The sequence below is a fragment of the Varanus komodoensis genome, unplaced genomic scaffold (genome assembly GCF_004798865.1).
Source record: "Varanus komodoensis strain SLA01 unplaced genomic scaffold, ASM479886v1 scaffold18_3, whole genome shotgun sequence".
In the NCBI taxonomy this organism is placed as follows: domain Eukaryota; kingdom Metazoa; phylum Chordata; class Lepidosauria; order Squamata; family Varanidae; genus Varanus; species Varanus komodoensis.
Window position 1 is genome coordinate 2,733,904 of NW_025335549.1, and position 16,406 is coordinate 2,750,309.

At 46.5% G+C, this 16,406-nt stretch overlaps 1 long non-coding RNA gene across 1 annotated transcript; it reads left to right on the forward strand.

The window, feature by feature from the left end:
* Nucleotides 1-9,896: 9,896 nt before the first annotated feature.
* On the forward strand, nucleotides 9,897-15,737 carry LOC123021961. Its single transcript, XR_006414434.1, has 2 exons — nucleotides 9,897-14,176; nucleotides 15,126-15,737. It is a non-coding gene; the product is annotated as an uncharacterized LOC123021961 (long non-coding RNA).
* The last annotated feature ends 669 nt before the right edge of the window (nucleotides 15,738-16,406 follow it).

Here is a 16,406-nt window from a genome sequence, read left to right on the forward strand (position 1 = left end):
CCATTGGAAGGCCAAGCAGATCATTGGCAAGGTCAAAACTGGCTGCGCCATCCCTGCAATGCACGCACACAGACTGATTCAGCAAGAGGGACAATGGCTGCTGTATTCCCCTGAGAGAGTTGCACATGGTCTGAAAAGTCTTCTTCTCCAAGAATTTCTCCATTCCCCGTTCAACATCATGCAACTCAGTGGCTGCCCTGTACCTGGTGACAGTGAATTTCTTAGCTTAACTTGGTCCTGTGCAAAGAAGTCCTCCCTTTGATCTCTCCTGAAAGTCTTGCCAGTCAGACACTGGAGATGGAACAACCCCACTGGGTTCTAGAAGTATGAGAAGGAGGAAAATGTCCCCTTACCTACTTACCCCAGTCTCACATAATTTTCTACACACACACTCACCTCTGTGTGTCCCCTTAATCACATTTTTTTAAGCCAAGCCAAGCCAACCCAACCCAACCCAGATAAGCCAGTTGGTCTTTCCTTGCACGCCAATTGCTCCTAGTTGACATTTTCTGCCCCTTTTCAACTCCCCCAATAGCCCTTCTTAGTGTGGGGACCAGAAGGGTGCACAATGTTCCAATATTTGTGTAAGGGGCGTACAATCCAGCAGTTCCATTTTCAGTCCCTGGTTGTGTTCCAGGTGGCATTTGCCTGTTTCACAGCAGCCATGCACTGGGCTGACATTTTCATCAGGCGGTCTACCTGCACCCCAAGATCGCTTTTTGTGTCCGTCACCACTAGCTCAGCAACACACAAGAAACTCAGCAATGTGCTCGCTTGTTCATTTTGATGCAAAGGCCACCTGTCTTCCAACAATCTCTGTGTGAAGGAAGCACTGGCATGTTTGTGCCTCTTTGCTTTGTGCTTTCCCCCAGGAGGTCTCTGTTCTGGTGGGCAAATAAAAAGTGGAATCAGATCAGAGAATAACTTCTCTTGCCTTGTTTTCTTTTTTGCCACTCAGGCAAAGAAGTGACATTGAAGAAAACATGATGTCTCCAGAAGTGTTGCAAAACAAGTCCACACCAGATGCTGCCGGTTTTAAAAGAATCCTTTCAGTCATCTCGTAGACTTTTCAGAGACTGGAAATGGCAGGATTTTTAAGGGGTTATTTCTTATCAGAAAGTTACAATAAATACAGAAAACCTATTATTATTTTCTGAGTTTTACATCATGCACAGGGTGCTTTTTGATATATGATTGAGCTTAGCTCAGTTATTATTCAGTTGTTGTTATTATTACATAATATTTGCATCCTATCATTCTCCCTCTTGCGAGGAAACAGAGGCAGCTGCAAGGTGCTTTCTCTCCCTCTTATCCTGAAGCAGCTCAGACTGAGAAATAACATCTGGGCCAAGCTCACCCACTGAGATTCTGTCACTGATCCAGGGATCTGCCCAACTCTCCAACCCAGCCTGGTGCCCTTCAGATGTGTTGGGCTGCAACTCCCATCATCCCCACCAAGCATGGCAGTAGCAGGCTGGCTGGAGGACATGGGATGTATAGTCCATCTGGCAGGCACCAGATCAGGGAAGGGTGCTCTAACCACTGCACTGCATTGCCTTGCTGTGAGGTCCACCAAGCATACAGTGCCTGTGTATAGCACCACAGTGGGGATTCAACAGCATTCTTGGCTTTGTGCTGTAAGAAGAGGGAAGCAGAGCTGAGGTTCCAGGGCCTTTTTCCTTTCATTGCCCTTTCCCTTTCCCTTTCCCTTTTTCGTCAACAAGCACAACATGCTGTGGCTGTGCCTGTTGACTCACCCAGTCACTGCCGGAAATAGCACACCCCTAATGGCTACCTACCTGCCTTTGATCTTACAACAGAGAGCATGTTTACTCAGAGCAAGCTTGAGTGTTGGTCCGGCACCTGGGCTCTTCTTGCTGCCCCACCCACGGTTCCTAAAAACGTAGCCAAGTCTGGCACCGCGCCCCTCCAGGTCGACGAGGCCAGTGCCAGAGTCTAGCATTTCGTGAGCAGAGCTGCCCAGAAAACTGGTCAGAGACATCGTGCCGGGGAAGAGTGCGGAGGCTGCTGAGGTATTGCACTAAGGGAGCTCCGAAGATGTGCTCCGAGGAGCTGCCATTCAAACATCTGGAGCTGGACAGTCCTGGGGGGCGGGGCAGCTCAGGAGACACATTTCCTGTGCAAAAGACCGGAAAGAAAGCAGCATCTGAAGAAGTCAGAAGACAAGAAGAGAAGCCTTGTGAGAAAGGAGCTGGGACTCATTCCTGTAGACCTGCATTGGAGATGAGGCAGGCTTGCTTCAAACAACACAAGGGTTCAGTGCAGGTTGTCATTGCATGGTTTTTTCCTGTGTTGCCTGAACCCAACTGGGCTAACAAGCCATGGCTTGTTAACCTGAACAACCTGTGAAGGGAACCTGTGGCTTGTCGTTTGGCTGGGTTCAGAACCTGCATTTCAACCTTACCCAACCCCTGAGTATGTGCTGTTGGAACCCAGCCACGGAGTTAATGGTAGAGGAGTGATTTGAACTGGGGCTGCTCAAGATCCAGTTGCTCAAGATGTAATTCTGTGCACTTTTAAACAGGAAGAAGCCCAGGAATGCTGGGAGTTGCCAGGCTTTTGGCTGCCTAAACATACATGGGATTGCAATCTCCATTTTTGAGTTGATGCATCAGCCCAAGCTTTTATCCATCTATAGATACCGGCTTCCCCCAACCAAGTACCTTCTAAAAGTTTTGGGCTACGATGTCCCAAATTGGTCATGTTGGCTGGGTTGATGGGAGTTGATGGCCCAGACACGGGAGGTACCAGGTCCTAAAAGGCTAGTGTGTAGCAAGGTCTGGTTTTGCTCTTATTTTAGCTGAATCCATTTCTGGCTGGGGAGAGTGCGGGGGTCTAAATGAAAGCAGGGGAAGGCAGGGAAGAGTGAATCTGTTATAGAAATTGCAAATTTTTGCAGGAAATCTGTGCTGTTTGCATTGCAGTAATGCTGCCAGGGAATATCCCTGTGTTTTTGGATGCTCACCTGTGTAAAAGGCAGTACGGTGTAGTGTCACTGGAGCCTAACCTACCTTGTAGGATTGTTGTGAGGATAAAATAGGGTTGGGTGAGAAAACAAGGAGCTCACTTTGGATGGAGAAGGATCCTTTCAGCAGGCATGTAGGGGAGAAACCACCCCTTTGCGGCTGACGTAATTTGTGGGGGTTGGAACTGGGCACAGGGTAAGAGTGTCCCAATTTGTAAAATATTAATAGTGTTTTGTGCTGCTTCAGCCACCACTGTTGGGAACTGAGTGGAAGGCAACACTGGCATGAGAGCTGCCCACGAAGTAGCTTTTCATCATCAAACAGTTATTCAGAATGTCATCATTTGGGTTAGCTTAAGAAGCTGAAACGAGTGACTTCACTGGGGATGACTCTTAGTTAAAGGAAAATGGAAATGCACAGCTATGCAGGGGCACCAGCAGCATGATAGGGAAGTGCACGACACAAGCAGAAAACAGTGTTAGCTGCAGTATTTGGAAACCTTTTATACAAATTCTATCTTTAGCTCCTGTTACTCCTGCATCCTTCATGTTCACGCCAACATCCAAACTGTGGAAAATTAAAATATACGTTGGCCAGTGCAATGGTGAGAAAGAATTTTAGGTCTTTTTGAATGAACCACTGAAAATTTTGCCTGGTAAACCTGCTTCCATTCCATTTTTTTAGTCCTGTTCCTGCTGCTAGATGACTGGAGAAGATTGCTTTTCCTAAGCAGGGGGAGGAGAGGAAATTAACCAGAGGGCAGCATTTCATTTAAAACAAGTGTTTTCATGATAAAAGCTAATCCAACGGGCATGTGGCACATCTCTCTTGATCATTCTTTTCTTTTAAAAGTGGAAGATGCTGTTTACTGGATGATGAGGAATTATTGGAACATAGGCAACAGTTTTCTGCTCAGTCAGACCAGTGGTCCAGACCAGCCAATAGTGTCAGCACTGGCTGGCAGCAATAGGTTTCAGGCTGAGATTTTTCCAGCCCCACTTGGGCACCTTCTGCATGCAGAGCAGGTGCGCTGCTGCACTGAGCCACAGTCCTTAGGTTAAAGACTATACTCAGAAGCAGGCCTGCGAGATCACATGGACATCTTATCCACAACACTGCTTTCTACTGAGGGAAAAAAAGCAAAAATCCAGATCTATCTAGCTCAGTATTTTTGCCACTGTGCTCAGAAAATGTGATGACCCACACTCATGGGTTTTTGCTGAACCTTGTGTTGTCAATGAAACATGGATGTTTGTGTTTACTGAAGGCAATGGAGGTAACAAAGCACTCACAATTCACAACTCAAGATGGTGCTCTGTTTGGTACATAATTTCCTGATGAGGATAATAAGAACAGAGAAAAGCTGGCTACCCTTCAGCAGGAAAGCATGCTGCTTGTATGCAGAAAGTTTGAGGTTCAGTTCCCAGCAACTCCAGTTAAATCAGGTGGCAGGTGATGCAAAGATGCCAGTCAGAGTAGACAATGATCTTATTTTTAATTATTTATTCAATTTCTTTACAGCCAAAGCTTTTCGGGCAGTTCACAATGCACAGCTCCATAACCCCTGGCCATCCAATAACCTGTCCTCTTTTTCCCATAGGCAATGTTTAAAAACAACCTAATACCTAAAACAAGTTCTATGCATACAGGACCTGTTTAAAACTACTGACATAAATCTTTTGCCATACTATTAAATACCCATCAGAGGCACCTTTATCTGATGCTGAAAAGATGACAGAGCTGGTGCCAGCTCAGCTGCGGCAGGGAGACGATTCCACAGCTGGGGGCTGCCACGGAAGTTCCTCTCTTGTTGCCCCTGCCTGAGTCTGCCTTGCAGGTAGCAGTGAGAGGTATTGACCAATGTGTCCAGGTAGATTCTGGTTGGGTAAGAGACTGAGTTTGATAGACAAATGATCAGATCAGGTCTGTGGTTGTTTCCTGTGTAGGTTTGTAATAATTCTTCTGGAGTCCCTGCCCAATACTTGAATTACAGGATGAAGGCAAATGGGCTCCATCCCAGTTTCCTTCTGTGCCAAGTTTCCTTCCTATTGCTTTTACTCAGGGAAGCATGATTTGACTAACGTGTGTGTGTGTGAGAGAGAGAGAGAAAGACAGGGTTTATTGATCTCATTAACAGCTATGATTAATGCATTGTGTAACTTGTTGATTTCCAACAGCAATAATAGGAGTAGCAATAATGGGGATAGGATAATTGGAGCAGTTAGCAGTGGTTTGAAGGGAGAAAAATTACTCTTCAGTGCACAAATTCTCCGACTGGCTCCTTTGCAAGAAATCCGCATGCTGAGAGGAGGTCCCACAAACCAGACGGTAGTCCTGAATGACTTCAAGCTGGAAATCTCCTCTCGCGTTCCTGTCTAGTCACGGCAATGATTTTTTGTGGTCAAAGTGAAGTTGAAGAAGAGCGATGACCATATGCCATCAACATCCTTCCCCGACACCGCTGCGGCTGTCTGGCCTGATCTGCTTGTAGGAGTTAAATAAGAGGTTCTCTCTCTCTCTCTCTCTCTCTCTCTCTCTCTCTCTCTCTCTCTCTGAGAGCTGGAGATGGTTTTGCAGTTACGTGGTGCTCTGGAAAGTAGGTTACTGGGTCAGGAACAGCAAGTTCCAACTGCTTGCCAGGGAGTCCTTTCTGGCCCTCCCTCCCTCCTTTCCTCCCTCGCTCCCTCTTCTGAGCATGCTTACTGCTGTGACCTGCCCGGCTTAAATGGTAAGAAAAACAAAAACTCAAAACCCAAATATGGGCAGCGCTGTGACAGAAAAGGCATTTCTGATTAAACTTGCCCTTTCTTAAACTCCTGGAGGAAAGTGGAGAAGGAATCCTTCCTTGGCTGCCTTGCTTTCTAAGGACAGAGGGAAAAGGCAGTGAGAATCCACAAATAAGGTGGAGCACCCATGCTGTGCGTGTTCTGCAGTGTTAGCTTCTGTTTACTAGAGAGAAATATAAATGACTGCGAGGGTTTGTGCTTTCAGGGAGAGGGTGGCTTGGTTTGCCCAAACGAGGGGAAATAAACCCCTGAGAATCATTTCCACTCCCCACACATGCTGCTCAGGCAACGGGAGACGGGCGTGATTATTCCTCTGCCAACACGGCTTATCATGTTGTGTGAACCGGCACAATGCCAAAACAGCCTGTGGATTCTGGGTGGTTTGTTACCCATGGCAACAAGCCACCCTGACTGGGTGTGCATCGCGTGACACGCCACCCTGGGACAGGCAGTGATGTTAGCACTTGCTCATGACCAGAACACAAAGGGAGCAGAAATAAGCCACTCCTGCAGTTGGGTGAACCTGCCTCCGGTCTTATTTCTACATCTCCCATTGCCCCCAACATGGGCTGTACTGGCTATTGCTGATGGGAGTTGTAGTCCAGAAGCATCTGCAAGGCCTTTAGTCAGTAGATCCTAGTGCAGCCTTAGGACCTTGCTGCACCTGGCATGGTCTTCCACTGAGAGGCCTCGTCTGGTCTAATGACGTCCTGAGAGCAGTCCAACATGCAAAGATCGAATGGGCCCCTAGGGAGGCACAGCAAGTGAATTCTGCAAACCCCAGCTTTCTGCAAACACCACCAAGAAGCTCAGCTTGTCCTGTTTCCCATGTTTGGTTTTGTCCTCTTTTTTCCACTCAGACAGGGACAAGCATGTCTTTAAAAAACCAAAAGGAGTCCACTGAGATGTGTACTTTCCACACATAAAATAAAGCAAGAAAATGGGGATTTTTGTGAAAATGTACCCTTTTCAAATATAAATACATATTTGGGGATTTGAACATTCTCAGAGAGCAGAGGCTCCTGCTGGAAGAGTTGCCCTACCGCTGTTCCAGGGAAGTCTCTGAACCCTGAAGGATGACAAAACTAGTAACTGACATGAAAAGACCTTTAACTGAGCACCCCAAAAGACAGCGATGGGATGAACAGCGGCCCTGATTTACCAGGGAGAGAGAGTTCCTTGCGAGATAGGCATACTTAGTAAACAGAAAAGCAGGGCGGGTGCTGTATGGAGAAATCATTAGTGCCAGCTTGGATGCCGGGTAAACATCTCAGTAGTTTCCCCTTCTCCAACATGTGGCAGATGAAATAAGGGAGGCTCATCTTCATTTTCCTGTTTTCACATCAGCAGAGTTTGCAAGGGATTTATGTATTCATAAGCTTATGAATAAGCATCTCTATACTTCCTTTCTAGTGGTCGGAGGGAATCAAGGGAGGGTTTTTTTTTTTATTGAACCAGACAACAACACACCCAGCACAAACACACAAAGACATAGAAACCCCTTAAAAACCACAACAGTGACACATCCAAAAGAGGTGACTTTTGACCTTCATCCTGAATTCAGAGAGTGGGCACCAGTCATAACGCAAGCTGGGAAGTGTTTCACTTTGATGGAGGTCCTTCTCCGATGGAACAGCCTGTTGCTTTGCTCTTTTGCTTGTGTTCTCTGCAGCAGTTAGTGTTGTACCAGCTTCTCTAGTGAGCGCATTCGTAAACCAACCACAAGAGTTTCCTTTCCAACAAACAAAGAACTCTTAAGAATGTTTCAGAGGTTTGATGTTGTGGAGCTGGGGGTGGTGCTTGCAGAAATAGCTGCATCTCGATGCATACATCAACACTGGATCTTAGATATCGAAGAGGTCTGCTGGAGGACATCTTGTCCTGCCTCTGGCTCTATCCAGGAACTCAGCCTCTTGAAGCTTTCTAGGGAGGGGCAGCTCACCCACCAGGCCTGTAGGCCATGCCTTCCCCTGTCAAACCGCGTTTACCATCAATATGTTTCCTCTGATGGTCGACGGAAATTGGCCACGCTGTTGCTTAGGCCAGTGAGTTCTAGTTCTGCCCTCTGGAACAGCAGGAAACACGTCCCACCTGCTTTTTGGTGACAGCTGTTCCGGTCTTGAAACGTGCTGTTTACAGCCCCATCTGCCCCATCAGTGTTCTCTGGGTTAAACGTATGGAGTTACCCTCATAGAACTCATTTTAACTGTCCTCCTCCTCCTTCTATGGCTGATGCCATCTCTTCGTTCTTTTAGGCACCAAGTGAAAACTTTTTTTATTTAAACAAGTTGTTGGCTAATTAATTTTATTTAATCTAATACTTTATATTTTGTTATGGATTATTTAATTTTGGTTAATTTATTGGCTGTGCTTATTGGTGTGTGCGCATACATTTTATTATGTGATGTTATTAAGTATTTCATTTTTTCCCTATTTTCATGGATTATCAATGGTTTTACTGTATTTTATCTATGTTTTATGCTGTTTAGCATTTGTAAGCTTCCCAGAGAACCTTCAGGTTATGGGGAAGCATAGAAATGAAATACACAATAAAGCACAGTGCCCAGAACTGGACACAAGGAGAGCTGCTTTGCATGTGAGACAAGTTCATGAGTTGCTTACCCATGAAGTAGCCAGGCCATGAGCAAGTCTTCCAAGAGGTCATCACTTCCCTCCTTCTGGTTTTTCCACTGTAACCAGACTTGGCCCTTCAATAACAGATCACCTTCAAACAGAGATCTGTCCTCTGCAAAGTAGGACAACCTGGCTACTCCACAATGGCAGTTGTACTCCAAGACATCTGGATGGCCAAACATGATTGCTCCTTTCTGGTTGGAAACATGGAGAATTAGGGCAATCAGAATCAGAAACCATATTCCTGCAGTTCTGACCACTCCGCTATTAACATTTATAGCAAGTTGGTTTGCAGTCAGCAGAAATCACATTGACCAAGACGAAATGGTCAAGGGTTTAAGAAAGCCAGTTAATGTTCCAGTTGAATAGCAGCCTTTTGTTGTTCTGTTTTACTTTTGTTTTGGAAAAGTTGGCTTTGAAATGGATTTCATAATGTTTCAGCTATTCAAATCTCTTTTAGATCATTTGCAAACCACACTACCCCGAACTGGCATGTTTTGGACTACAACTTCCAGCATTCCTGGCCCTTAGCCATACTGGCTAGGCCTGATGGGAGCTGGAATTCAAAATGGCTGGTGGACACCGAGTTGAGGTCAAGCCATACAAACTGTGAATTATGGTGAATTGCACCCTTTGATAGACATGGACTATAGGACTGAACCCATAATCTGTTATTTCAAGAGGAAAGCAAAGATGAGAAAAGATCTCCCTGATTATTCCAGGGCTCTGTTTTTTGTTTCATTGAAGCTTGTATTTCTTCACTTGACCAGTTTAAAAAATAATCCAAGGGAGAAGAAAACCAACCCCACTACAGTCATCCTTTTTGCTCAAAATCCTTCTTCTGCCCACCAGCAACCCAGATAAATCCCTCCACTCTGGCAGCCTGCTTCTCCGAGCCCATGTGTCTTCAGGGGAAAGGCCACCCAAATTGAACTCCGTTTGATGCCTTCAACTTGCTCTTTTGAAAGTTTCTGAAGTCTAGTTTGGAAGGAAGCCTTAATGGACAAAGCATACCTTGTGGCTTTGTTTTCAAGAACATTATGCCATGTATTGTTTTAAAATAAGGTTTGCAAAGATGGTTCTGGATGGTTCTTTTCAAGCCAAGTTACCTCAGTCGGCTGGCGGGTTATCTCCCGATTGCAATCTGTCACAAGGGCTGATCCTTTTGCACCCAAAAAGCCGCCAGCGGCGTGCATTGTTTGCAGTTTGAGGTATGCTGAGTAACTTTCTGTGGTTATTACAGCTCCAACATTTCCTGTGTTGACTTTTTCATCTTCTGAGACAGCTCAAGTGCAGGAGCAAGTTTCAAATGAAAAGTGGCATGATTTAAATTTGTGTAAATGGCTGTAAATGATCAGATGTAAACATTGTTTCCTTATATTTTGGAAGGAAAAAAGGGGGCAATTCTTTTATTACTAAATGAAAGCCAACTGTAGGTGGCATATATATAATATGTGGATCCCTTTAAGGCCATACAGAGGGAGGGGGGAGATGAGATGGGGCCATTCCAGCACCCCTGCTGGAAGGCGACTGATTATTTTCATTTTTCTTCCCCATCACCTGTGACCTTGTATGCCAAGCTTTTGTGCTATGTTTGTCTCTCATAAGGCTTTGTTACTGGCAATAAGCTAAAAGTGGCTGAGGTTTGGTTGGTTTTGTTGTGGAATTCTGTCTCTGCCCCCTTCGCCTTTGGTCAGACCCATTTCAGAAAGGAATTTGTCCCACAGGCAGATGGAAGTTCCGCACTTTTAACATAGACGTATCTGGCTGCTGATTCATTCGTGTGTGTGTGTAAGAAGCACAAGCTTTGGGAGAATAAACAGGATAACCAAGCGGGCCCAGTCAGTATTTCTCCTGTTGCGCACATGTTCCCATCAACATCCTGAGATGCAAAGGGGAGGGGGAGAGACATGCTACTTGACGGCTTAAAATGAATGCATGTGAAAATATGCTTGCCTGTGCTAGACTGAACCCACTTGACATGTCCCTCCTCATGCGCACATGCATGCCTCTGCGTGTCCACACTTACGCTTCACAGCCAGTGCTTGGACCATGTGATGAGACACGCTGGCTGGAGGCTTTCCTGGGGATTTTCCCTGGTTCGAGGAAACAGGCGATGATTCCACTCTGCGCCAGAGACTTTCTAGCTGCGATTTCCCAGCCTCCCCAGAACATTTCCGAATGCCTTTTGATCTTTGAGACCAAAAGAGCCCCCCAGATGTGTGGGTGCTTATAATGTGTCTGCTCTCCCTGCTTCATGGGGCAGGAGACACAGGGGCTCCAATGCCAGCAGGGCTCCTCATCCAATGCATGCATTTTATTCTGAGCTTTATCCATGGTGGTGAACCTACTTTGGGAAGGGGGTCAGCCCCATAGGCTATAAAGTCCAGCACTCCATTCCCACAGGGGCCCAAAGGAAACACACAAGCCAGGCAGGAGTGCAAGCACCAGTGCACCTGGTCACACCACCTCTGAAACTGTGAGGGGAGCATGTAGCCCCCTGGACTAGTAGCCATCCTCCTCCCATCTCATCTCTGCTCCCACGGGCATGCTGATTCAGCTGGGAGGCCGTGGCACTGCTGTTTCTTGTTCTGAGTCACACTGGTACCTGAGCTCAGGAGAGAGGCAGATCCAGCTGCAAAGTTGACGGAGGCCAGGGAAGGATGACAAGCGCTTGTCAAGCAAAAGTTGGAATCCCCTTCATAGCTCTGCCCACTTTTGACTCTGGTCCCACCCACGATAGAAGTATGACCCCCTACAAGCCTGGTTGCAGCTCTTACATGACAGACTGTCCCCATTCCTGGCATAAAGCATCCAAGGTCATTGCAAGTGGGGTGGGGGGATAGCTTGGTTCGTAAACCCCCCTCTCTCAACGGGAGGCTGCATTGTCCAAGAGCTCTGAATCCTGGAGCCAGCCTTGCACTTTGGAATCCATGGTGGGCTGCTGGCTGTGTTATGCAGACACTAATCCCCAATTGTTATAGAAGATATGACACTCTGTGGCTTTAATTACATTACAAGTAAGGCAAAGACATCTTCATGAGCCTCTCAAAGATTACAGCTTGCTACTGAGATCTTAAACACTCCTGCAATATGTTCACTCTATTTTCAGGAAGGTGTACGAAAAGTGTGGGGAAGTCAGAGGGACTTCTGGGCAGAGGTCTCTATTATCAGTTTTCTCCTGTTGCGACAGGCACTTTGTGATCTCATTTTTATCAGTGGTGTGTTTTTCCTGTTGTTTATATTAATGCTTGCAAAAAGAATGCCAGATTTATTAACTGTGCGAGGTTAATAAACGTAAGAGGGTTTTGATGAGGTGGTGGTAGGAAATGTGCCACTCTCTTAAAGAAAAAAGGAAGGAAAATATGGTCACTGTGACTTGAGCAGAAGTGTGTCATTAAATCAGAGCAGGAGAGGGGGAAGGTTGAGTAAAATAGCTGAGGAACTGTTACTTGCATAATTCCAGAAAACTCAGCCAGGGCATCTTGCAGAAGAAGCAGGAAATGCTTGTGTGCATCCCAGAAGCTCTACTTTTGGCTTCATTGTTCTTCATCCAAGGGCTGCCTGTTACACTTGTTCAGAGAAATCATAATGATGTGCAGAAATCCCCCAAATTCTGCAAGAAGAGAAGCAGAATGGATGCTTTGCCTAAGTTCTTCTTCAGCCTCATGCCCTGCAGATGCATTGGACTACAGCCTAGCTCTCTGCAGGAAGCTTGAAATGGTAGTCTAACAAATCTGGAGCATATGGGGTTGGGGAAGGCTGGTATAAAGGGTATGGGCTTGTGTGGCTTCTTTTATGTGCCTTGAGCTGCTCATGGGTGGGATGGGTGGACATCGGGCAGTGCAGGCTCTCAGAGAGTCCCCTGCTCCACAGCTGCAGAGACTGGGCCCAGTACTGATGGCACCTGCAGTCTCCAGTGGGGTCCTTATCATCCCCTGCATTGTTAAAGAATGTATCTTCCCATTTTTAGATCCCACATGCATGGCTTTGAACAAAAAGCATCCAACTTCCCAGCAATAATGCATAAGCTTCAACCAAAGTTGACCATCAATAGCTCCTTGAAAGCCAATGCTCGAGGCTGACTGTTGTGGAAGGCCCAGAGAGCTTCAGCTTCTGGGCAGGATAGAAATTGGGTGGGTGGAAACAGAGGCAGCAGAGCTGCCCATCCCTACTGGCTCGGCACCCTCCCCCGCTTGCCCACAAAGTGGCCTTGCCAGAGTGGCCTTCTGGGGAAACGCATGATATGGCCAGGAATGGGGAGGGCCCTGCTCTGTCAGGGCTGGCCCTCCTAGCTGGCAGAGGAAGACAGGCATCCCAGGCCGCGAATGCTGGGTGGTGGGCAGAAGGTGCCGGAGCAAGATAGTTGTGTGTCCCACGTCCTGCCCCTCGCCTCTTGTGCTCGCCTGCTGCCTTTGGGCATTGGGGAGAAAGTGGCCCCAACAGGCCAAACCCAAGCAAGCTGCCTGTCAGACCAGGTGGCTTTTGTATATGGAATGGAAGGTGGGCCTGCCCTGAATTTTGCCCCAGGCCTTTTCTCTGGCGGCCACCCCAGCTAGGCCCAGCATGGCAGTCTTTTCAGCCTCAGATCGAAAACATGTTTATTTGCCCAAGAAGCTCAGATTGGTCACTCATACTTCAATGCAGTCTTTAGTCCATGGTCTCATACTAGTTTATTTGTTATGAAGATTTTTGCTTTGCTGTATTTGTATTTGATGTGCTTTATTTTATTCATGCCTGCTATACACTTCTTTCGTATCCATAAGAATGAACAACAGCCTACAAATAAGCCCAATATATACATAAATTAATTAGATGAATAATAGAGGTACTATATTTTGCAAACAAACCACCTTTGCTGCACTCCATGGCTGAAATTAACATGACAATTTGCCTGTCCGAGGCCATGTGCTCCTTTCCTAGTTAGCTGTTTCCAACCAGATGCCTTCCTGATGTGTTTGACTACAACTCCCATCATCCCCTAGTCAACATGGGCAACACATCTGGCATGTACCAAGTTGTGAAAGGCAAAATTAGACCAACAAGATGAACGGGTGTTCCAGCATCAGTACTATGAAACAGAATGATTGTAAATCAGGAACTTTTGCTATGCTTTCAGCAGTCCAAGGAATATTCATTCTCGCTTCCTCTCCACACCTCCACAGAGCTTAATTAAAGAATACTTCCTATTAATTTTGTCCAGCAGCCTTACGGAGCAGCCTGCTCTCCACTCCTGGTCTTCACATTGGGTCACTGCTTGCCTTAGGACATGTCCTTACACAGCCGTGAGCATGGAATCTTGTTGGGATGGACGCATGGGCTACATTTACTCGGAATCTGACAACGAGCTGTATTTAGGCAACGGTATACCTGGACTGATTCAGTTAAATCAGCTGCATGGAGGTCCTTCAAGCTGATTGTCTTGAGAATGGGTTACTTGCTTGAAAGCTCCCCATTCTTAAAAGAGGCCTACAAATAGTTTTGGACAGAGATGTTCATCTCCAGCAGGAGCAAGTGTTCTGCAAAGCTAATTGCCCATTTGAGACTGAGCTGCCCCCACCTGGGGATGATATATCCTTGCTAGGCAAGTTTGTTTTCATCATCTCCACCCCTGCAACTGTGAGGGATGCTAGCCCTGCAAATCCATGAGCTCTGCTTTCACTACACTACAGTGGGATCTATTCCATTTATTACAAGCATGCCAAGATCCACCAGCTGGAACCAGGAGCAGAAGTGACTCAGGAGGGTGACCTGCAATTGAGAAAGAAGGTGGGCCCCTGAGCTCATGCTTGCTGCTGGAATTCTTTTTCCCTACCGCAGAGCTGTCACTCAGACCCTCTCACAGTAACATTTATTCCTGTTTTCTCCCAAGCTTTTTTGATCATAGCATCCAAAGGCTATTTTCAGGGCAATGTGAAATAAGACAGGGTATCAGTTTTGCCAATGCCTATTTATCTATTTATTTAGGGAACGTCTATGCCACCCCATTCACCAAAGCCTCGGGGCGGCTCACAATCATAAATAAATGACATAATATAAAACAATATAATTTAACAGTATAAATTAAGTGGCCAAAGAATAAAATAAATAAATAATATTAACAATTAAAATAATGTTTGGAAAAAAAGGTCTTTGCCTGGCACCGAAAAACAAATAACAACGGCGCCAGGCGGACCTCTCTGGGGAGCACATTCCATAGATTGAGCACCACCACAGAGAAAGCCCTCCTCCGAGTACTTACCCTCCTAATTTCCTTCATGGAGGGTTCCCAGAGAAGGGCCTCTCCCACTGATCTCAAGGGGCGGGCGGGCATATATGGACGTAAGCGCTCCTTCAGGTAACCAGGACCCAAGCCGTTAAGGGCTTTATAGGTCATCACCAACACCTTGAATTGGGCCCGGACTTCAATGGGAAGCCAGTGAAGCTGACGGAGAACTGGAGTCATGTGAACATAACTCCCAGTCCCCGTCAGCAGCCTGGCAGCTCTATTTGGAACCAATTGAAGTATCCAGACCGTCTTCAAGGGCAGCCCCATGTAGAGCGCGTTACAGAAGTCAAGTTGGGAAGTCACCAACGCGTGTGTCACTGTCGCCTATGGTACCAATGCCTATGGTATTGTATGATATCATGCTATACGATTTTAGATAATAACTAAATATTTAACTGCAGACAAGAAAAGGACACATCCTGATACTCATTCTGCCATTTTGTTTTTCAGACCAGGTCAATTCTTGCCCCCTGTCAGCTTGGGTTAAAGAAGGATACAGCCAAGGGGGTGGTATGGAACAGCCCTCCCATTGTATGTGTTCCATCACTGAGTAAGATCTGGAGGAAGGGTTCTCCATAGCGGCTCCCAGAGCTCTCCACTTGGCCTTTGGTCTGCAGGAGGAAAAAAGCTTAAAGGACAACATGTAATTTCTTTATGAAGGCTGCGAGTTAGATCTCATGTGGCAAGCAGCTTTGACGTTTAAGAGAAGCATTTGTACATCCCTTTTTGTGACAGCTTCTTTATTGTTACCTGCAAACGACATGATGGGACAGTACGACTAAACACAGTGGAGAGACATCGTCCACAGTTGGCTGTTTGGAAACAGCAAAAGCAACTTCTTCCCTTCAGTATGTGTCTTCAGTCGTGTTTACCTTGGCGAGATGGCCACCTCCTCTCACTGCCAAAATAACGAGGTGATAATGTAGGTCACAGTTGCACAGTCGCCTTCCTGACCTACATATCTTATGCTCTTGTTGGGTGTCACTTAGCATTACAGCTGACTGAATGCTTGTGCTACATCCAGACCCATTGTCAGTCAATAAAGAGTGTACATGTGTGTTACTGGGTTATGCGAAATGGAAACTCTTTAGAACGTAATTGCAAATTCGTGGGTTCCTTCATGATATGCCACCCAAAACATGTGGCTCTTTCATCAGTGGGGCAGGGTTTCAGCCGGTGGGTTCTCAGCCCTGCGGCTACTATGTCCTCTTCCTCTTTTCTCTATTTTATCCTCACAACAACCACTCTGCGAGGTAGGTTAGGCTGAAAGCCAGTGGCTGGCCCCAAGTCACTCTGTGAGCTTCATGGCTGAGCAGCGACTAGAATCCCGGGTCCCCACTCCCCAGTCCAGTACACTGAGCACAACACCATACTGGGTCTCTGGAAGACATCATGCTGCAATTTTGTTGTATTCCCTTAACTGATTTTCTGTGGTAAGGACAAAAAGATGGAAAAGCCTCTGGGGAAATTGAGGAGGGATACGAGTGGCAGACATCTGGTACTCCAGTAGTAAGTAACTTGCTACTTACTTACTAGAAGGGCGAGGTACAGCCATGTTGGATGATTTTACAACTTTACTAGAGGGCAGGTCTTTCAGGACCCTGGACAGATCTATGCTGGTTGGGACTTGCCAAGGAAGGGCTGTTGTCTCAGCAATGTGCAGAGGTTTCCCCTAAGACTGGCAGGTCTGGGCCTCTTCCCTTTGAGAAACTTTCCGCGTGAAGGGCCATT